Genomic DNA, 22,548 nt, shown 5'->3' with positions numbered 1-22,548 from the left:
AGGGATGGCCTTGAAGAGCCGACGCTTCAAAGGACGAGAAGAGACTTCAGATCTTTTCTCGGTCTCGGTGTTTATTAATTGTTTATCTAAAAGATTTTCTTTCGGCCCAACAGAGGTCTGCACAGCATGTCAGCCATGAGCACACTGAGAGCCCCCGGGGCGGTCACCTATCTTTATACTTGAAGTTACGTACACAATATTTATTATTTTTCCCCAATACCTTCTACCCTTATTAACCGGTGCACTTCTAGTAATAACCAATCCCAAAGTGCCAACATCACCACAGAAGATGGAGGCCAAGAAGAAGAAGAAGAAGAACAGGACACGCCCCAATTCCTCCATCTTACTTCTTTAGACCCCCCTGTACAGAAATCCTAAACCCTGTGTCTTACACTAATTAACTTATCCCTTCACCATTCACCCAGTGAAGTCCTCCCATCCTCATACAGGTGTCGTCTCCTGTGTAGGATCAAAGTCCAGCCACCAGACACTTCTGGCAACATTCCAGGACTCCCGAGCCCCCCAAGGGTGGTCTCGGCCTCTCTGCACCTCCATCCTGAGGTGCTGAGATCCCACATTTCTGAACTAAGCATATTCCAGCCCGACCAGCTGCTTCACCTTGTGCAATGCAGCTTCATTAATAACTGGACTGGTACCCCCAAGCAGGCACTGACAGAGGGATTTGGGCAAGGCAGCGCTGCTGAAGTAAAAAATGCCCATCATCACTGGCCTTGGGTGTCGCAGACATTTCTCCACAGAAATCCTTTCTTTCAGATTTCTGCGTCTTCAGGAGGCCAGAGGCCCCCGAAGAGAAGGTAAACAATTATTATCAGCTGCTGTGGAATGCAATAGGATTCACCTTGATTGGCTCATTTTCTATGTTTATAATTAAGGGCCAATCATCAGTGCAAGCTGGGGGACTGAGTCCCTGGACACAACTTTGTTGTGGGTTTCTTTTCTATCTATTCTTAGCTAGCCTAGCAGCTCTGCAAACCTCTCTCTATATTATTATTAGTATAACTATAATGTATTATATCATATATTAATAAATCAAGCCTTCTGATCCAAGAAACAAGATTCACCGTCTCTCTCTCACCAGCAGCGACCCACTCAGGTCGCTGTAATATCTGGACGCAGAAATCTGAAAGAAAGGATTTCTGTGGAGAAATGTCTGCAACACTTGGGCATCTAAGGGACATTGTGGTCCAAACTGGAGGGCCTGAAGGACCCCAGTTAAGAGCTGGTGGAATTTTATAGCATTTGAAACTGGTCCTGGAGGTCTGGGGCATATTGTTATGAATATGAGGGGGAAGGTCTGAATTTCTATTCTAGAGGCCTGACTTCCCCCAAAAGTATTCTTCACCAATCCTATCTCCATCAAAGGCACTCTGATGTTTTACACTCATGTATAATAGTAACTCAGAATTGCTTTGGTGCAGGGAGTATCAGTCCACACAATTTAATCAAAAACCTCAAAACCCCATAGAAAGCAACAACCACCAGCTCCAAGGATGAAGAACATGGGACTTACATGTGTTTTTCCTTTGACTTTCTCTTTAAAACTGGTTTAAATTGGGTCAAATTTAATTTCTGAATTTTCCTCAGATTAGAAGGGAACAAGATGTCATGTTCACTTCAGAAAACAAAAATGAAGTTATTCACACTTCATTTATGCCTTTCTGTCACTAGGGTTAAAGACTATCCTGATCACTAGACTGAGGCCATGCATCTGGATGGACACAGCATTTTGGAAGTGTAGAAAATCCACCTGTCAAGATGGTGGTGATCAGGATTTAAAATCATCTTTGAACAGCTGAGATGCAGTGTGGGCTTTAGATGTTACATGTATACATCTTTGAAAATATACAATGAACTCCAGCAGAAAAGCACAGCCAACAAAACCAACACTATGGGGGGTAGAGATGTTTCTGATGAGTCTTACAGCATCTGGCTGCTTGGAAAAACCTTATGAAACCTTCACATGAGCTACCTATATGGGCACAACTCTTGTCACCACCTTGGTCCTGGAGTACAGCTGCTGTTGACAACCCTCCTTTGGGTCTGGACAATTACATCTGTCTTGTTTGCTAGAGTTGATTTGGTTTAGCCTTTACAACATAATTAGACTCACTATAAACCAACAGGGTAGCATTGATTTTTACAGTGGGGGTGGTGAAACAGTGGCACATATTGCCCAAAGAGGTTATAGATGTCCCATCCTTGGAAACATTCATGGTCAGACTGAACAAGGCTCTGAGCAACCTAATCTAGTTGAAGATGTCTCTTCTCACTGCAGGGGGGTTGAACTGGATGACCTTTAAAGGTCCTTTCCAACCCAAACAATTCTGTGATTCTTTGATTACATGATGGAAGGGCTTCACACAGAGACACCCAAGGTGCTCATGCAATAATGCATCCAAAAAAGTGCTGTAGGATTGACATAAAGCATTGGCTCACCATAGGATGTGCTATCTTCTGCTATGGGATGCCAGTTGATTCAGCCTTTCCAAACACATAAATGGATCTGATTTCTCCCTGTGCCTTCCCACAGCATCACTTCATACCACTGTTGTGATACTTCTCCCACAAGAGTGCTGGACACCCCATTCACAAGACCACCAGATGAGCACCCAGGATGTGCTTCAGGAGCAGAGACAGCACTTCTGGGCTGAAAGGACATGGTACAAAGTGCATCGGAGCAGACTCAGCAAAGCATTGAAGAGCAAACTCATCTACTGCTGAAGTCCAATGAAAGTCCTCACATTCTGCAATGGGCTGCCTGAGCCAGCTATTTTCTTATAAGCTTCATGGAAATGATTCTTCATGAAGAATTTAGGTAGCTGCTTTGCAACACCAGCTTGGGAAAGACATCCGAAGTACAGATGGCATGGAAGATAGCTCTAAAACAGCTCTTTAAATGCTTTGCTGGATTGTTGCAGCTTGAATCCCTGCTAGTAAACTCCAGGGTAAAGAAGCAAAAAGGGCCTATGCATAATATCCACAGATGTTTAATTCAGCCACGCGGTGAGATGTTCAGGTCCCAGACATACACATACCACGAGGGTCCAGCTCTCTCTCTCCAGGGGTCCCCGGGCTCACCCTGGTCTCAGGGCAGTACAAAGGTGAGGCCCAATCCGGGAAATGGGAGGGAGTGGCTCAGGAACACCTATGCTCAGGCATAGGAACAGGGGAAGGAGCCAATGGGGTGTAACTTAGGAGATGCCCCCCAGGGCTTCCACACTGGATCTTCCACTGATGCAGAGAAATCATTAGGGATGTTAAGATGAAGGCCCTTGTTGCACAGAGTGGGCAACCAGATAGAAAGACTCCCCCTTGGAATTCAAGGGTGACTGCCCAGACTGGTGTAGAAATCACTGCAGTGATTTCAAGTAGAATTTGCTTGAAAATGGTGCTCTGCATAAACTGCATTACTTGGAATTATGGTTTTGGATTCTTAGTGCACTGTAAACATGATTACAAAAATTACATGAAAACCATTAAAAACTACAGTGACAAAGAATTGAATCCAGTTTAGTCTAAACGTAAAGTACACAACTGGAATACAAAGCATTTCCCAAACATCTGCTGAGTGCAAAGACAGATCCTGTGTGGAAGGGGCTCACAGCTGGTCTGTGAGTCAGAAAGAGCTAGTTAAAGAGAGAAGATGATAAAAGTCACCTTTGCTCCTGAAAGGAGCTTTACCAAGGCCCTCGGCATGGAACCAAAGGAGAAGGAGCAATAAATGAGGGGCCTGTAGTTAGGTTTTGGGCAGAAAATAGTGGTGGAGACCGCCTTGCTCAAATGAACACTATGTTGATTTATTGTGATCAATGAGTAAGTATAAACTTTGTGAAAGGGTATAAATAGACAGCATGCTGTAAAAATAAATATAGAGAAGCCTTCTTAAATACAGTGTGTTCTTCTGTTTGTTGTGACCATCTCAACAGCAACGATCCTGGACTACTGATAAGAATGTGACTTGAATGAATACAGATTCATCTTTTATTACTTTGCAATAAAAGAACTTAGATTTCAGACTCCAGACTGCCTCTTTTAAAAATACAGCCAGGCTGATCAGTTATCCTGAGATCTGATAGTCCTCCAAAAGATATAAACTTTAAACCAATAACAAGATGCACAGACAAAGCCCACCACCATTGCTCCACAATACTGTCCCTCAACACACATCCTTAATAGTATGCATGAGCCCCCATCTTTTGTCTTTGTGTTCAGCTATTTTCCTTTAGACCTTTGTGACTCTTTGACCTGCAGCAAGGAGACATGATAGGATTTTTTTTCCATGTTCTATTTATACTAGTGCTTTCTAGTCAAGAAATAAATGTCTTACCTGTAGAAGCTAAGGGAAAATTTGACAGGATGTCCCAACAGCTGTCCAAAAACTGACCCAAAGTCAATGGCAAGAAGTTACTTTTGACACAGGGATTTGGTAAAACACCAACTCAAGAAGCAGAGAGGTTTTTAATTGAGATGTGCAAAAGCCTTTATTAAACACATTAAATAAATTTCTTTTAAAATGATGCAACATGTTATAGCATTTAGTGTAGAGCTTTGAGAGCCAGGATTGATCTGGACACTGACTTATTGCAACCCAGTGAAGATCCTAAGCCATTTTCCAAATGTTTGCCTAACTCTGTACTGCTGTCTAAAGAAGAGTTTTCTCCTCTTGACCCCTGTCCTGGCTTGAAAGAAAGGTGTCTGCCAAGGAAGGCAGGAACGTCCCTTGGAATGGAAGATGTGACCTCCTTCCCTCTAAATTATTATAACTCTGAAATTATGGGGCTTTCAGGCAAAGATATGGGAAAAGGAATAACAGTTCTTTACTAGTATGTGTATATATATATATATATATATATATAGATGTATAACAAGGCAAACAAACAATCACAATAGCAGCAACAACAAACTAAAACAGAAACCCAATAACAGCCTTCTCTTGGCTGTCAAGCACATTCCCCTTTGTTGTAGTTATGGTCACAGCCAGCAGGGGCACAGTTGGTTCCTGGCTGGGCTGGGAGGGTGCGATGATTCCCCCAAGACTGCAGGGGGCGATGTGGGCATGAGCTCAGCGTCCTCTCTGAACACGGGTAATGGCAAAGTGGGCTGTGGCAGGAACCTTGGAGGGGCTGCTGGAATAACAGGCAGGCATACCCTGGGATGTCAAACAAAATGTAACAGAAAACTCTGCAGCCTTAGCAGGAGCCATGGGGAATCAGGTAGACACAGGGTGTTGAGTTAGAGCGTAGCAAAAAAGCCTGAGACAGTGGCAGAAAATAGTGGGGCTGGGCAGCAGCAGCCAGGCTTCTCCATAGCAGCTGCCACATACAGCCGTGGGGATGCACCCCTCCAGGAAGGAGGAGGGGGTCATGGTCCCAGGTTTTTTCCCTGAGGCTCCTAAGTAGATGGTGAGGGTTCTTTCTAGTCAGATCGGCTATTAATAAGGTCCCACTTAACCAGCTGCTCTTATGAGCAAAGGCTCACCCATGGTAAAGAAGAAGCAGTGATGGACTGGGCTCCACAGTAGCAGAGAATTCTCCTGCAGCAGTATCAGCTCAACCTTTCCCCTCCAATCTCGAGACCAAGAGAAAAAGCATGGAGCTGAGCCTAGCCCCCAGACCCCCTAGCAAAAAATCTCCCAGTATCTCTGCCCTTCCCAAGAGAAAAGCCCCCGGTAAAGAGGCTGCAGCCAGCTGCACCTCTTGCCCCAACCTTGGCCACTTTTGTCTCTCTTAAGTACTGGTCGTTATCTCTTAGGCAACAGATGGGAGAAAATTCCCTGAAAGAAAGGGAAAAAAGAGAAAAAAATCCTAACCTCCAACATTATCTGTTATAAACAAAAAATCTGCCAATTATTTTGGGGAAAAAAAAGGTTACAAAACCAGTCAGACCAGTGTTGCTGTACAGTGCTACCTGTTTGTTATGATAATCACAAGTCGTTGTAGTTAATTGTTGGGATTTTAGCTGACTAGAGATTGGAAAAGTACAAGGCCGTGGCTAATTCCAAGTCCTGCACCTGCAGGATAGCGTGTCCTTGGGCCTAGCTGTAGTATGATAACAAATAGTGAAAGAGACATGAGAAAAGAGAGATGTAACCCCTAAGGAATGGGGAAGAGCTGATGTTGTGGTGTGGCCAATGGATGGTGTAAATTACAGAATATTCATGACCTTATTACTTGCTGTATAAGTGTCTGATGCTCTCTTCAATAAACGGAACTTGCTGATGACTCATATTGAGCCCCGAGTTTTCCCTGCACCAGACAAATGGCTGGAAAACTGCAACAATTGGCGCCCGAACAGGGACCCTATGGACTCTACAGACCCTACGGACTCTACAGACCCTACAGACCCTATGGACTTTACAGAAGACTTGGGCCTGCGAGCCACGGTCCGGTGCAGTATTTCGGTGTCAGTCCCGACGCAGCCTAGGAGGCACAAACAGCGGGCCTCGCATCTCAGGCAACCCTATATAGGAGACCTGACGAAAGGCTAAAGGGCGGGCTGCGGTGCCCTGGCGACCTCATAGGAGAGTCCAGCTGACTGAACGCTGCTGACATCCTGGAAAGGCTGCAGCGCACTGAATATCAGGTTAAAAGGTAATACAGAGACAAGCGGCGTATAGACTTTTAAGTGCTTTTTAGAAAAGCAGGGACTATAGACTGTCGACTTGATAAGAGAATTCCCAATATTGCTGCATATAGACTTGCAAAAACGTGCATTGTGGTGCTGGCGCTGCAAGTACATGCACAATAAATCAGCGGCCGTGCTGTGATGGCGGCAGCAGCCACGGCTCAGGGCGCCTGCTGGGCTGTGCCACTCCAAACTCAGCATGGGCGCTGCGCCATGGGGAGCAGCCACGGCGAGCGGCTCGCTTGAGGCGGCAGTGGCGGGGAGAGCGGAGCCCCGCCGCAGGGGGAGTAACCCGCACCGCCGCGGATGCTGTGCTGTGAGTCCGGCACACGCAGTGATTCAGCCTGCTGGTGCATCTCCCAAAACAGGAAGTCCAGCGCTGGGGGGTCGCCCCACTCCGACACAAGCAGAGCACGGACTAGAGCGCTTTTCCAGCGCGAACGCTTCTCCCTCCGCCCCGCAGCTGGTGGGGGCCTTAGTTTTGACTTAGCAACCTAAACAGACTGTACCTTAACAGACTGCAAGTATAGCTCCGCTGCTCAGCCAGCGCCGCCATGGACAGTGTCTCCGGTGCACAAAACTCGGTGCTGCCGGCCGGCGCTCAGCGACAGAGACAACTCGAGAGTCCACGCGAGCCCAGCCTTTCCAGCGCACGAAGCAGTTAAGAGACCAGTGATGATAAATAAGCAACACCAAGGAGCATTACTATCAAGATGCTCCTCACCTAGATTAAAAAAGACTTTTGGTTCTTCCTGGCAGAGACTGTGAAAGAGAAATCAGCATGGTGAATGCACTGAGCCAAATTTCGGCCGATTTGGCTTAGCATCCATTATGCTGCCTTAAAATCACCTGTATTAACATAGACTTTAAACATCAGAAGCCCAGATAACTCCGTCGGTGGAACATCAAACTCTGAAATTGTATTTTGAAAAACTTAAAAATGTTAAAGAGGTGTTCAAGTGATTGTATAAGTAAGATGTAATAAGTGTGCTTTTTGTATTCTTTGGGCCTTGCTTAGATGTAGTAGATGTAAAAAGCAAACACTGATTCAAAAGAATTTTTCCACAGGTATACCTTGAACAAACTCCTTATGTTTAGGTGCATTCAAGTGTAAAAATGCTGTAGCAAACACACGAAGAAAGATGTTTTAGCTTAGTATTTTAGAGTTAGGCCTGTAAGTAAGTTATAGTAAATTCTATATTCTATTCTATTTCTACAGTAAGTTCTATCCGTTGCTAAGCAGTTTAAGTTAAATTGTCTATTAAGTGTCATTAAATGTTAAATACTGTTAAAGTTAAGTGTTTTTAAGTTTCATTTCTGTTAAGTTTAAGTGTTATTAAGTTTAAGTGAAGTTAGATTCTGTTACATTTAAATTATATTAAGTTTAAATTATGTAAAATTTAAAGTCGGTTGAGTTCTGTTAAAGTTAAGTTTTGTTAAATTTAAGTGATTTTACATGTAAGTTCTGTTGATTTGAAAATCTTTTAAGTTCTGTTGAAGTTAAGTTTTGTTAAGGTTAAGGTCTGTTAAACTTAAGTTCTGCAAAGTTAAAGTTCTGTTGAGTTTAATTTCTGTTAAGTTTAAGTAAAGATAAGTTTAAGTGATGTTAAGTTCTGTTAAGTTTAAATATTTTAAGTGTTTTAAGTGCTATTAAGTTTAAGTGATGTTAGATAGATTTATGCTAGACGTTTATTTTATGACTTGTGTGCAAGGTGTTGTCGTGAACATCAGAGAAACACTAGTTAGAAGAGACAATCAGAGGCATTTGTGAGTAGAGCCATTCCTGTTTGAAGTATATCTGCTGTTTGAGAATGGAAAGCAAACTTACCAGACAATCGATGCAGATGAAACGTGCGCACATGTTGCTCCTTTAGCTTATTTTTGTAAGTTGTATTAGCACGCCTGAATTTTGTTTGAGCCTTGTAGCAGCATAGAATCCTTTTTGTATCTGTCGTATGGCATACCCTATAAATAGTGATAGCCTTTTCGGTTTGTCTCCCTGGCTTAGATCCCTTGTAAGAGAGAAACCTTGCTAGTTGAGAATACTGCTTGTAACATAATAGTTGTTGGAATTGCCTATTCTTGTATTGAAAAGAATGTGACGCAGTTAGCCCATAGAACTTTGCTTGTTCCAAAAGAAAACGGGAGAAATGTTGGGATTTTAGCTGACTAGAGATTGGAAAAGTACAAGGCCGTGGCTAATTCCAAGTCCTGCACCTGCAGGATAGCGTGTCCTTGGGCCTAGCTGTAGTATGATAACAAATAGTGAAAGAGACATGAGAAAAGAGAGATGTAACTCCTAAGGAATGGGGAAGAGCTGATGTTGTGGTGTGGCCAATGGACGGTGTAAATTAAAGAATATTCATGACCTTATTACTTGCTGTATAAGTGTCTGATGCTCTCTTCAATAAATGGAACTTGCTGATGACTCATATTGAGCCCCGAGTTTTCCCTGCACCAGACAAATGGCTGGAAAACCGCAACAGTTAATGGTTCCTTTTGTATCAGTAAAGGCCCTGGCTAGGGCTAAGTTAATGGCTCTTTTCCCCAGACAGTGAGGGGAGCGGACGAGACATGGGAGGGGGGCATCACAAGATGCAAAATAACTTCAGGACCAGCATGCCATGGGAAGTGTCAAACTTAACGAAAAGACCCCAAAAACAATGAGCCAATACAGAATTAAGAAATTAGAGTGATGTCTAGATGTGAGGAACAGAGTGCTGAGCCTGCAGAGATGCTGAAAACCTTTGTTGCCCCTCACACTGAGCAAGGACATAATCTGAAACCAAGACCTGGAGCCGGGAGGCAGTGGAAAGTTGAGATCGGGGTTATGCCCAAGGCTCCCACGAGGACTGGACCGCCAGCTCTGCCCCTAGTGGGCAAAGCTACGCATATCCTCCTCCTGCGAGTCACTCTGGGAGCGATGACGGAGACTGCAGACCCGTCAGGCTTCCCAACCTTGAGGTGATCACTTTTAATAAAGGCATTACAAGGAGAAAAAGTCTCTTTGCCCTGTTTATTTCAGCTGGGGACTCGTCTGGGATAGCCACGCCTGAAGAGGACACCAGGACCGGCCATCTTGGACCTCGAGGACAGTTGGCTATCAGGACCAGAGAAGATCTGCTCAGGACCAGTGACGCAGAGGAGCGCCAGACTGGTGGGAACTATCTGATGGCGGGAGTAGGAGACAAGCGAGTGTGTGTGCGTGTGTGTGTGTGTGTGTGTGTGTGTGTGAGACGAGGGCCAGACCCTCGACCTGAGTGTGGACTCCTTAGTACCACGTTTTCAGACACCCGTGAGGGGGCCGGCTGGGAACAGGGGGAAGCGCGTGGAATTAGCGTGAGTGAGTCGTCTCCTAAGGGGGAGAGAGGACCCCCACTCCGGGCGTGCGGAGGAAATAGTGTATGAGTGGCATGCACCCCAAAAGTCCTGACAGAGGGAAGTGAGGCAGATTGCAAGTCCCGAGGAGGACTCGGGCAAGCTCACAAGCCCTGCAGGCAAATTAAATCCTGACAAAGGGGTCAGGCACAAATCCCAGCGAAGGAAGCTGGGGTTTGTTTTTAAGTCATGATACGGTGAGGCCTAACATTTGGAAGGTTAGGCAAACTAAAAATCAGGCAGCTGTTTTTCCTGACAGAAAGGAGTCAGGCACGAACTGTCTTCTTACGCCGAGGTTTCGTGTTTTTAAGTCCTGATAGATATAAGACCTGACATTCGTAAAGTTGGGCAATCAAGAGATCAGGCAGTTGTTTTAGTATAAAGTCCTGAGCGTCAGGCAAAAATTTGAAGTTCAGTGGAGGAGGCTGAAGCTCCTCAAACAAGATTTTTCTGGAGATTGCCTGCCAGTAGAGGCACCTTTGGGATTTTTTTCTGTTGAGACCTGAAAAATGGGAGGGTGTAATAGTAAGAAGACAGGCAAGAGATTGAGGAATATACCTCCAAATAGCCCCTTAGAGGAACTGTTAGTGAAATGGGATTCTATGGAGGCCACAGAGAGATTAGATAAGGTGAAGATGATACACTACTGTTTAGAAGTCTGGCCAGAATTAGAGGTGCAAGGAGGATGGCCTTGTTGTGCAACAAGGGACAAGTGGATGTGCCAACAACTAAATCATTATCTGACAGCTCGAGGAGATACCGATCCTGAGCAATTATTGTATGTAGCTTGCTGGTTAAAGAGCGCTATTGGGGATGAACGTGTGCAAATTTCTAAGGTACAGAAGAAGAAAGAGGGGAATGAAGGAGGGGATGCTGGAATTGGTAAAAGATGGGACCCCCAGGATTATTTGCCTCCTGCTGCCCCTCCACCTTATAATCCTCTTCCTCAAGCACCTCAAATGGCAGGTCCAGTTCGTCCCCCAGCTGCCATCTCATTACCGCCTACTCAAATTCCTCCTTCTACCTGTTCGGCTTTCTCTATGGTAGACTCGGTATCTCCCCTAGCAACCACTCCCTCACCACCCCCTTCGGCTCCTCCAGTTCCTTCTGAACCACCACAAGTGCCTACTCCACCTGCTGCATTCTCCACCCCTTCTCCAACTCCACTTAATATGTATTCAAGCTCTTCTCCCACTCCTATTGCTGTGCCTTTACCTCCTCCTAGTTGGGACACAAATGCCTCCTTGCCCGGTAAACAGTTATCACCAAATACACCTGCTGATCTGCAGAAAGTTCAAGGTAACCCAGATATCCCTCAAACTAGTAGTTTGGCATCTGAAGATGGGCCATACTGTAGTACCAGATCCAGGACCTCCAAGGCAGAGAGACTTTTTCCGCCTCAGAGAAGTTCCTATGGGAGGAATAGTGGGAGGTGCTGGCTTTGTGAATGTTCCTCTAACAGCTTCTGAGGTGAGAGGATTAAAGAAAGAGTTAGGGCATTTAGTTGAGGACCCAGTGGGCATAGCCAACCAAGTGGATCAATTCTTAGGTCCAAATATCTACACTTGGGGGGAGATGAATTCCATTCTAAATATATTATTTTCCCCAGAAGAAGTCCAGATGATTAGGGCGGCTGGCATAAGAATTTGGGAGAAAGATAATCGTCCAAGACCCCAGGTGCCATCAGGTGAACAAAAATTGCCACTAACGGATCCCAGCTGGAACCCTAATCAGGAGGAAGGGAGGAAGGCCATGATGGAATATAGGTCTTTGATAATACAGGGGATCAAAGAGTCAGTTCCCAAAGGAACTAATAACAAATTAGCATTTGAGGGTGCACAAGAGAAGGATGAAGCTCCTGCTACTTGGCTTAATCGCCTAAAGTGGAACTTCCAATTGTACTCTAGAATAGACCCAGACACCACAGAAGGTCAAGTGCTACTAAAAGTCCAATTTGTTACCAAATCTTGGCCAGATATATGGAAGAAACTAGAAAAGATTGAAGACTGGCAAGAAAAGGACATAAATGACTTACTACGAGAAGCATTGAAAGTGTATTTGAGGAGGGATGAAGAAAAAGCTAAGGCCAAGGCCAAGATCATGGTTGCAGTAGCTAGAGAAAGTGTGGGGTGGGTGGGTCCACCACCAGGAGGAGGCAGAGATAGGCCAGTATTGTCAGGTACAAGAGAGATAGAGAGACCTCAAGTCCCTTTGAGTGATCGAATCTGCTATTATTGTGGAGAGGCAGGACATGTCAGGAGGTTTTGTAGAAAACTCAGTCTCGACGAGGCAATAGCTGTGGGATCTCAGCACCTCAGGATGGAGGTGCAGAGAGGCCGAGACCACCCTTGGGGGGCTCGGGAGTCCTGGAATGCTGCCAGAAGTGTCTGGTGGCTGGACTTTGATCCTACACAGGAGACGAGACCTGTATGAGGACTGGGAGGAATTCACTGGGTGTATGGTGAAGGGATAAGTTAGTTAAAGTGTAAAACACAGGGTTTAGGATTTTGGTAAAGGGGGGTCTAAAGAAGTAAGATGGAGGAATTGGGGCGTGTCCTGTCCTTCTTCTTCTTCTTCTTGGCCTCCATCTTCTGTGGTGGTGGTGGCACTTTGGGATTGGTTATTACTAAAAGTGCACCGGTTAATAAGGGTAGAAGGTATTGGGGAGAAATGATAAATATTGTACACGTAACTTAGGGTATAAAGATAAGTGACCGCCCCGGGGGCTCGCAGTGTGCCCATGGCTGACTTGCTGTGCAGACCTCTGTCGGGCAGAAAGAAAATCTTTTAGATAAACAATTAATAAACACCAAGACCGAGACAAGATCAGAAGTCTCTCCTCGTCCTTTGAAGCGTCAGCTCTTCAAGGCCATCCCTGGGCCTTTCCAGGCCACCTAAACAGCACAAAAAACCTTACAAGTGGCGTCCCTGAGATATCTCCGGTCGTAAATCAGCCGGGAGAAAAATGAAATCTACAAATAGCCAGGGAGCAATAAGCCTGGGAGAGGGTTCTTAGAGGTGACGATTAAGGGTGTCAGGGGCTTTACACTTTAGGAGACCCGATGCAACATCTAGGAAAGCCCTTGGTAAACATCGAAGTGGGACCCCTAAATAAAGAATTTGAATTTTTAGGTGGATACAGAAGCAGATAAGTCCTGTCTCAACAAAGTACCAGAGAGTATAGTGAAATACCCAAAACCATCTGAGATTAGACAAAACAGCTAGGTGGAAGGATATCCAATAGCACTGAGACTGGACGGTAGCACTTAACTTGTAATAAGTGATGTGAAAGTAAAAGGTACCTTATTGTTGTCTTGTTGTGTGTGTGAGAGTGAGTCACAAAGTCCACCTCAGCTTCCCGGGCAGGTGGGAAGGGGCAATGGAAAGAAGTGTGTGTGACCTTCAAACCAAGCTATTGTCCCCCGAGCAGGTGGGGGCTGTGGCTGAAGTATGTGTGTGACCTGCAAACCAGACTAGTGTTCCCCAGACGTGTGAGGGGGCCGTAGCTGTAAGAGCATGAGATACACGCAGACAGCCTCACAGGTGAACGGGCACCAGAGGCAACCAAAGTCAGGGCCCTTCCAAGAGGCCCAGAGATACTGAGACCTGTGGGCCAACTCCAAGGTGAGGGGGGCCACAGGGACCCGTGATTTTCTAGCAATAAAGATCCAGTTTGTGTCTTGAGGGTGTGAAGGAATGTGTGAAAGTGAATGAGAAATAAAAGAGAGTGAATGTAGACGAATTAAAGTATAGGTAATGTAGATTGTGCATTATAAGTTTTACCACATCTCCTTTGAGGGAAGTGTATTGTGTTGAAAAATAGTGTGAGAAAAAAATTTGTTTTAAGTGTAAGGGGTTGAAAGAAAAGTAGTATTTAAGCTGTTAGTGAAAGTAAGAAACAGAGGCAAGAGATGAATAGATAAGATCTTGAAAATAGAACAGAAAACCAGTAAGTTAAATACACAGAAAAATAGGAGAATAAAAGTGTTGCAGAATGAGGCCTTTGTTGGGTATGAGCCATTTGTTCGTGAGGGGAGACTTGGACACTCAATATGAGTGATAAGCAAGTTCCATTTATTGAAGAGAGCATCAGACACTTATACAGCAAGTAATCACAGAATCACAGAAATTCAAGGCTGGAAGAGACCTATAAGATCATCAAGTCCAACCCATGTTCTAACAATTCAACTAGATCATGGCAGCAAGTGCCACATCCAGTCTTTTTTTGAACTCTTCGAGGGATGATGACTCCACCACCTCACTGGGTAGATGATTCCAGTATCTGATCACTCTTTCTGTAAAATACTTCCTTCTTAATTCTAATTTGCATCTCCCTTGACGCAGCTTGAGACTGTGTCCTCTTGTTCTATCTGTTGTCGCCCGGAGAAAGAGACCGACCCCCAACTCACCACAGCCACCCTTCAGGAAGTTGTAGAGAGTGATGAGGTCGCCCCTTAGTCTCCTTTTCTCCAGGCTAAACAACCCCAGCTCCCTCAGTCGTTCTTCATATGGCTTGTACTCCAAGCCCCTTACCAACCTCGTTGCCCTCCTCTGGACACGCTCAAGCAACTCAACGTCCCTCCTAAAGTGAGGGGCCCAGAACTGGATACAATACTCCAAGTGAGGCCTCACCAGTGCCGAGTACAGGGGAAGAATGACCTCCCTGCTCCTGCTGGCCACACCATTCCTGATACTGGCCAGGATGCCATTGGCCCTCTTGGCCACCTGGGCACACTGCTGGCTCATATTCAATCGACTGTCAATAGGCTTATGAATATTCTGTAAGCCAAGCGATCTATTGGTTGAACTATATCATCAACTCTTCCTCATTCTTTTGGGCCTACATTCTCTATTTCCCACGTCTCTCTGTCTACTTGTTATCATACCCAGCTAGGCCCAAGGACATGCTATCTCACAGGTGCAGGACTTGGAATTAGCCATGGCCTTGTACTTTTCCAGTCTCTAGTCCGCTAAATTCCCAACATAAAAGCACTTTTGGAGTTAAGTTAGCTAACAGAAATACAACTGCCTGCAAAATACAGAGTATGCAGAAGTTGATGAGAGAAACATGCAAGCTACAGAAAAAGAGAAATTAATCAATTATACATACCATTAACCGGAGAAACTGAGTTTTGATAGAATCATAAAATAGCAGACCATTAATGCCTATATTTGAAAGCCTGTTTCAGGTACTCCTCATTGCTAATTCGACTGTGCAGACCAAAAGAAAAGGGTTGGACCTGATAGTGGGGGCCCTGGAAAATGTTAGGCTTTGTATTTTGCCAGATCATTGGACCTGCGTAAGCAGTATGATAAATTATATAATTGTTAGATGTGATGATTATTTAGTAATTTAATTATTATATAATCATAAGAAGAATCATGAGAAACTATGTTAGAAATTTAAGAGGGAGCCACAAGAAGCCATGCTTGGCTGAAATCTATGTATACAATAGAACAATATAAGCTTAATAATTAACATGAAAGTTATATAACAATAGAATATAAAAACATGTTCATCTCAAATGTATGGTCGGAGTCAGATTTGGGTTCATACCCCTGACACCCAGAGCTCTTAATTAAAGCACTGACATTGTTGCCTTCTAGATCAAGGCAGGCGACCTGGTTCTGAGGTACAGCTCGACGGCCCACTCTCCCGGGCCGTTCGGGCCAATGACATACGCAGACACCAATGTGGTGGATGGTCAAAAGGCGTTTATTACTTCTTCTTGTGGGGTCTTATAGTCTAAGGGGTCTCTACATCAAAAAGGGGTTTGTCCTTCTTATCTATGGTTAGTAGGGAATGGAAAAGTACTGGGTAGGGAGTGGAAAGTTGCTGACTTCAGTGGGGCAACATTCCTATTGTTAGTGGGGCCACATTCCTATTGTTAGTTTCTTATCTATGAGTAACTGAGGGTCTTATCTACGGGAAACAGAGGGTCCTGCCTTTCCGTGACATCGTGACAATCTTCCGCAGCGCCTCTTCCCTAGCTACCACATCTCCCCCCCCCTTTTTCACAAATGAATGAGGTAGTCATGTACATAGGTACTGAACTGAGGTATAAGGTTGTAACTTGACAAGGGAAAGGGGTTTTGGAAAACCTGAGTAAGCTTTTGCCAGACAAGTTTGGAAAATCTTGCGACTGGCAGTGTTCCTTGGTTGAATTCCCTGGTTGAATTCACAGCAATTGTCGTCGCCCTATGAACTGGATGTTGGTCCGTTCCAGGCGGCTCTGAACGAACGAGACCAGCTTGTTCAGCAGGCATGGTCCGAAGGTAACTGTTAGAAACAGCATCCCCAATGGACCTATCAGGGCAGAAATCAGAGTGGTTAGCCAAGGTGATTGATTGAACCAGGACTCGTACCAGCCCTGTTGGGCTTCCCTGTCTTTCTGTCTCTGAGCCAGTCGGTTCCGGAGTTCTGCCATGGAGTCTGTCACGACTCCCGTGTGGTCTGCATAGAAACAGCACTCCTCTTTCAAGGCGGCACACAGGCCCCCTTGCTGCATGAACAGGAGGTCCAGGCCTCGCCTGTTCTGCAAGACCTCTTCTGAGAGTGAGGAGACCGACTTCTCTAGAAAGGAGATGGATTTCTCAATCCTCTGCAGGTCCTCGTCGATCGTTGCCTGCAGCTGTGACAGTCCTTGGTGCTGGGTCGCTAGGACTGAGACACCCATGGCCGTTCCGGCTGCTCCCGGGCCGAGCAGCATTGCGATAGTTATACCTGTCATTATTTCTCTTTTGTGGATCCGGCTGGGTCCCTCAAAAAGATGGTACATCTCTTCGCTGAGTGGTACAGGACCCGAGGAACAATAAGAACTTGGACATAGAAGTCATTAGAGTCATTGAATTTGGGAAGGAACACACAAGGACTCACTCCGGTTCGCTGGCAAACCCACATCCCAGATGCAGATGGGACTACCCACTTATTGTTTTTCCTGTTAGGCTTGACAATTTTGGTGCAGACGTTGCCTTTCCGCTTAGCTAGGGCTGCATTGCCAAAGCATCTGCCTCGGCCTGTGACTTGACTCAGGGTGATTCCTTTGCGAGGGGTATCCTATCTGCACTGGTGAGGGGCGTCGGCTGTGGAATAACTGAAGGGAGTGTTTAGAGCGACTCCTTCGTAAAAGGGGGGTTTGACATCGTAACAAAGCCAGCAGGATTCGGTTAGGTTAGGGTTGGATTCGTTCAGGGATACAAAGGTAGCTTCTAACATACGAAGGATTGGGTCTGCGTCTGACTCGGTTAAGCGGCTCATCTGAAAGGTTTCCGCTTGACCGGTTGGGACATTGCTGACCCCTGTGGGTAAGGTTTTGTGGTAGGTTACGTTTCTCCCTTTCGGCACGCTTTTAATCACTTTGTTGGGTCCGACTGCTCGGGGTGCCGACGGTTGGAGCCTGATAATTTGCACGTTCACCCTCTCTTTTGACCCTTGAAGGACCACTGTCCACGTCTTGCCTGTGGCCCAGCTAGGGTGATCTGGCTGCAAGACCGTCATGTTGTAATCAGTGCATGCCCGAAATCTAGGGCTTTTATGTTGTTTTCGATGGAAGTTTTCGTGAAAGAAGAAGGGTGTTTTGCAGCCGATGTGTGCCCAGGTGAACTGTAAGAATTTGTCTGGCTCTTGTGGATCCCACCCAGGCCCCGACGGTCTGGCATCTGTAACTATGGTTTCGCAGCCCCAGTGCCCACAATATCCCCACCCTGGGTAATTGCAGTAGCTTTTCCCAGGGTTTGAAGCTGGGCACCAGTAAGATAGGTACGAGTGTGTGACGTGTGGGGAATAGGGGTTTACCCTTGGCTGTCCTGGAAACTGGTCGGTGATACGGAACACGAAGGATGGGGTGTTTGGTGTGGTGATTTCTCTGAGTACTTTGCCACTACTAAGGTGTCGCATGACCCACCTGAAGGGCTGATGGGGGTAGTGGTCTGGGCTGGCTTGCCCTCTGGCGACAAGCCCCAACAGCAAAATCACACAGAAACACCCTTGGTGCTTGGGTCTCACCCGTGCGGGTCTCTCGGGTTCTGCCTGACGGCTTTGTGGTCTGTCACTTTCGTCTGGAACCGGGATGTACGCGTCACAAGGACGTCCCACGAGCAGGTCCTGTAAACAAAGACTCGCAATTCTCGTCAGTCTCATTCTGCTCGCTATGAAGGTCCAGTTTAATCGACTTAAGTGGACACCACCTGATTTTGCCGTCCTTCTTTACAGCCGCGTACCCTCGCCCCGTGAGCATCAACCTCCAGCCCCGTTCCCACTCGCCTAGCTCATTTCTGATTACCACCTGTGGGCCCTCTTCTAGCGCTCGGTTGGCCCAGTGTTTTTGGACGGGACTGTTTGTTTCATCTCCCCTAGGGAATTGATTCAGCGCCAGAACAAGCGGTCGCCAGCATACGTGCCTGATCTCCTGGGGGAATGGCATTGGCAAAGCCCTCTGCTTTTGCCAACCCTTCCAGCTTGGTTTTCAGGGTCTGGTTTGCTCTCTCAACTATGGCCTGCCCGGTACTGTTGTATGGGATGCCTTGCACTAACGTGATGCCCCATTTCGAGGCGAATGCCTGTACTTGTTTGGAGGTGAAATTGGAGCCATTGTCCGTTTTGATCTGCTTGGGGATACCAAGCCAAGCCATGGCTGTCAGCCAGGGCTGAATTGTGGTTTTGGAGTTTTTTTTGGGGTGCTGTGTGGCTATGATCATTCCGCTATAAGTGTCCACTGTCACTGCAAGCCATGCTCGGGGCTTCAGCAGTTGACATAAGGTGAAGTCCGACTGCCAGATCTCTGAGGGCTTGAGACCTCTCGGGTTGACCCCGCAGGTCCAAAGGGGTGACTTCTGGCAATGAGGGCAGGTGGCTACCCCATGTTTTGTGTCCACCGTCGAGATTCCGCATCTCTTCGGCAGTGCTTTGACTCCGATTTGGAGGGACTTGTGCAGTTGACGAGCTCTTTGCAAGGTCCAAACGCCTCTTGCTGCGGCGTCCGCTTTGTCGTTGCCGATCTGGAAGTAACCCTTGACTGGGTCATGGCTGTTGATGTGGATGACTGACACGGTGCCCTGTCGCAAGGAAAGTGCTTCTTCCAGCATTAGGGCTGCTGCTGATGTTGACACTCCAGGCCCTGCCATGGCTAGGCAGAGCCTTGCCACGAATATAGAGTCCGTTACGATGTTGAGGTGTTCGTCTTGGAAGAGTCCGCATGCCAAAACCACTGCTGCTGCCTCCAGTTGTTGCACTGAGAGTGTGGGGTCACAAGCTTTGACGCAGTGCCATTGCTCTCCTGTCTGCCACACTGCTGTTGCGGTTGAAGTCATGGAGGAAGCGTCTGTGAAGACCGTTGGTCCTGGCTGCGGTCTGTCCTTGACCTTCGGTGGCATGTCCATGTCGACAACGGTCAGCAGCTTTGTCCAGGGTGGTCTGGCAGAATAGGAGATTTCTCCTCCGAAGCCGGAGAGAGCAAGGGCCAGGTGCTCCGATATTGTGGCTGACTCCGTGGTCGGCTGCTTGCGAAACGGAAGGTGGATGATTGTCGGCTCTGTCCCTAGGTGTTTCAAGGCGAGTCTCCTGCCTTTCATGAGGAGGCTGGCGATGCATTCGATTCCTGGGGAAAATGCACGAGCGGGTCTTCCGAGGACCACCCATTGGATCGGTCGGGCCTTTTCAGCAAGTCCTTGGGCCAGTGCTCCCACTCCCCCCTTCGGTGTAAAGTGGACGTACAAGTCCAGTGGCATGGCTGGGTTCCACCTGGCAGGCGTGCCAGTGGACATCTGGTTTTCAATGAAGTCGAGGGAGCTCGTTGCTTGCGGCATCAGCTCCTTGGGATCCCAGGGGTTCTTTCCTTTCAGGAGGTCATACAGAGGGTCCATGACCTCAGGAGGAATCAGGACGATGTTGTGAAGCCACTGCAGCGATCCCACCAGGCGTTGCACGTCGTGGAGCGTCTCGACGTCTCGGTTGATTTTCATCTCGGGGGGTGTCACGTAGGAGCTTGTGATCCCTACTCCCAGGAAGGTCACGCAGGGTCCTCTCTTGATCTTTGCGCTCGCGATCTCGAAGCCGTTGGCCTGAAGGGTCTCTGTGATTGTGGTCACCAGGTCATCCACTTGGCTTGTCGATGGTGCTGCGACCAGGATGTCGTCCATGTACTGGATGATGGTTGCGGTGGGATTGGAGTGTCGGACCAGCATCAGTGCTTTGTCCACGGTGATCTGGCATATGGTCGGGCTGTCGACCAGGCCTTGTGGAAGCACTCTCCATTGGAAGCGAAGGTTGGGCCGCTCGCCGTTCCGAAACGCCACGGAAAAGGCGAATCGTTCTCTGTCCTCAGGGTGCAGGGGTATTGAAAAGAAACTGTCCTTGATATCCAGTACTGCGCACGGCTGCCCTGTGGGGATGGCTGAGTTCGTGGGTAGCAGTGTCTGGACCGGACCCAGTGGTCGGATAGTCTTGTTCACCTCTCTCAGGTCGTGGACGAGACGATAGCCTTCTCCGGACTTTTTGGGGATCACGAATACAGGGGTGTTCCATGGGCTGGTGGAGGGTTCTATGTGACCCTTTTGCAATTCGCGGTCGACCAGTTCCAGCAAGGCTGCCATTCGAGGCTCTGTCAGGGGCCCCTGCTCAACCCATACAGGGTCTGATGATTTCCAAGTCAATTTGATTGGCAGCAGAGGGTGTACGGCTGTGGTCCTCAGGATAGATTTGTAATCCGAAATCCGAGCATGGAAAGGACGTCCCGTTTCCCCGGTGCCGGGATGCTTGGAAAGAGGGTGCTGCCAGGGAAAGCTGTGCCGGCTGGGGACAGCTCGCTGAGTTGCTGCCCTTCCCCGGAAGCCTGGGCTAACGCAGTCGTCCTGCCATTCCTGCTTAAATACAGTCCGCCCCGCCCCTTCAAAATGCATGCGGCTTATTTGCGTAATATCAAAAGTGAGCAGATCGTTATTGCTAGAAAGGTCGTCCTCGAGAGTGGGTACTACAGCTGAGTTGATCCCTATTTCTGAAATCGCTTTGGCTTCTTTTGGGTTAACTGGGGTATATGCCCTTTGTTGGTTCCTACGAGCTCCGGCAACCACCGCCGGGAAAACGTGCATGGAGGCTGCCGGTGCCCGGTCCCCACAGGCTGCTTTTATTTTTCCCCCTTCGGTGAGTTTGTGTTGCGATTGTTTCCCGATATTGTTTAAAGCTTTATTCGGTTTCGCTCAAAACCGCATTAATTCTGCTCTCTCGGTTTCCGAGTCCCAGCTGGACTCGGTCGGCTCTTCCGAGCTGTCTGAGCAGCTGTTACTTGACTCTGAGCCGGAAGCTGACTGCTGGTACACTTCCGGTGCTCCATGCCATTTTGTGCGGCTTTGACCTCGCTCCTCCCTTCGGGGGTGGTGCTGCTCCCTCCCCCTGGGGTCCCCCCACCTCCTGCCGGGGGAGGTCCTCACCCTATAAGGACCTAATTTGAATAGAGCTCTCTGATTGGTTTTGCACTCTACCGCGGGGGCCGCCCCGTCTCCCCGCTCGCCCGCGCATGCGTTGTTAAGCAGGCTGACTCCGTTTCTGCCCCCCGCCTCCTCCCTTTTGCCCTCGCCATGTGGTTCGGCGCCATTTTTAAATGCACATGGCGGGGGCGAGTTTTTACCGATCCCGGCAGGGTCCGACAATCCGGCCTCGTTCCGCGCCTCCTCCGCGAGTCCCTGCCAGAAGCATCGCGCGCGCTGCTCTGCTTCTTGCGCCGGACCGGCGGCCGGCGGGGAAGAGACGGATAGAGAAACCGCGGATTTTTCAAACGGTTCCGCGGGGGGGCTGGGACCTGGCGGGCTCCGCTGGAAGGTCGGGGGGTCCCCTGGGGGTTCCGGGGGGTCTCCTGGGGGCTCCGGGGGGTCTGGGCTCAGGCTCGGGAAGGGGTGGAACGTGCCCGGCCCCCGCATATTCCCGCCTTCAATCCGACTGCTCTCAGAGGCGGTCTGCATCGCGGCCCCCACCCCCGGCTTTGGTGTAGCTAATAAACGTGTGCGCGTGGCTTCCCGCGTCTCCTATTCTTCTAACGTCTCGCGTAGGGCCTCTTCTACTTTCCCCCACGCTTTGAGGTTTTTACCACTGCCTGCGGACTTAGAGTCGTCTGCTGAGGCGGCAGTGCACTTCTCCCACGCTTCCGAATATAATATATTTACCGGGCGTTCGATCGTCCCCAGCTCTAGGAGCCTTGCAATGGCAAGATTAGAATTCCTGAGCTCACCTTTAATTCCCCATTGCTCATGAGCCTGACTTACGACCTTCGCTGTGGATTCCATGGTCCACGCTGGTCCGGAGGCGTCCCTCCCGCTGTGGTCAGACCTGCTGCCGCAGCCGCGGTCCTCTTTCCAGGAGAATCCCCGTTCGCCGGGCGCAAGCCGCTTTCCTGAGTTCCGGCACCAAAGTGTTGCCTTCTAGATCAAGGCAGGCGACCTGGTTCTGAGGTACAGCTCGACGGCCCACTCTCCCGGGCCGTTCGGGCCAATGACATACGCAAACACCAATGTGGTGGACGGTCAAAAGGTGTTTAT

General features: G+C 48.0%; 1 protein-coding gene across 2 annotated transcripts in view; it reads right to left on the bottom strand.

The window, feature by feature from the left end:
* LOC132086181 (CBP80/20-dependent translation initiation factor-like) overlaps nt 1-22,548 on the bottom strand; it is a 484,412-nt gene that overhangs the window by 160,468 nt on the left and 301,396 nt on the right. The gene's annotated exons all lie outside the window — the stretch shown is intronic.

Source organism: Ammospiza nelsoni, chromosome W (genome assembly GCF_027579445.1).
Source record: "Ammospiza nelsoni isolate bAmmNel1 chromosome W, bAmmNel1.pri, whole genome shotgun sequence".
NCBI lineage: Eukaryota > Metazoa > Chordata > Aves > Passeriformes > Passerellidae > Ammospiza > Ammospiza nelsoni.
The sequence above is the reverse complement of the archived record's forward strand: the minus strand, read 5'-3'. Positions and strand labels throughout refer to the sequence as shown.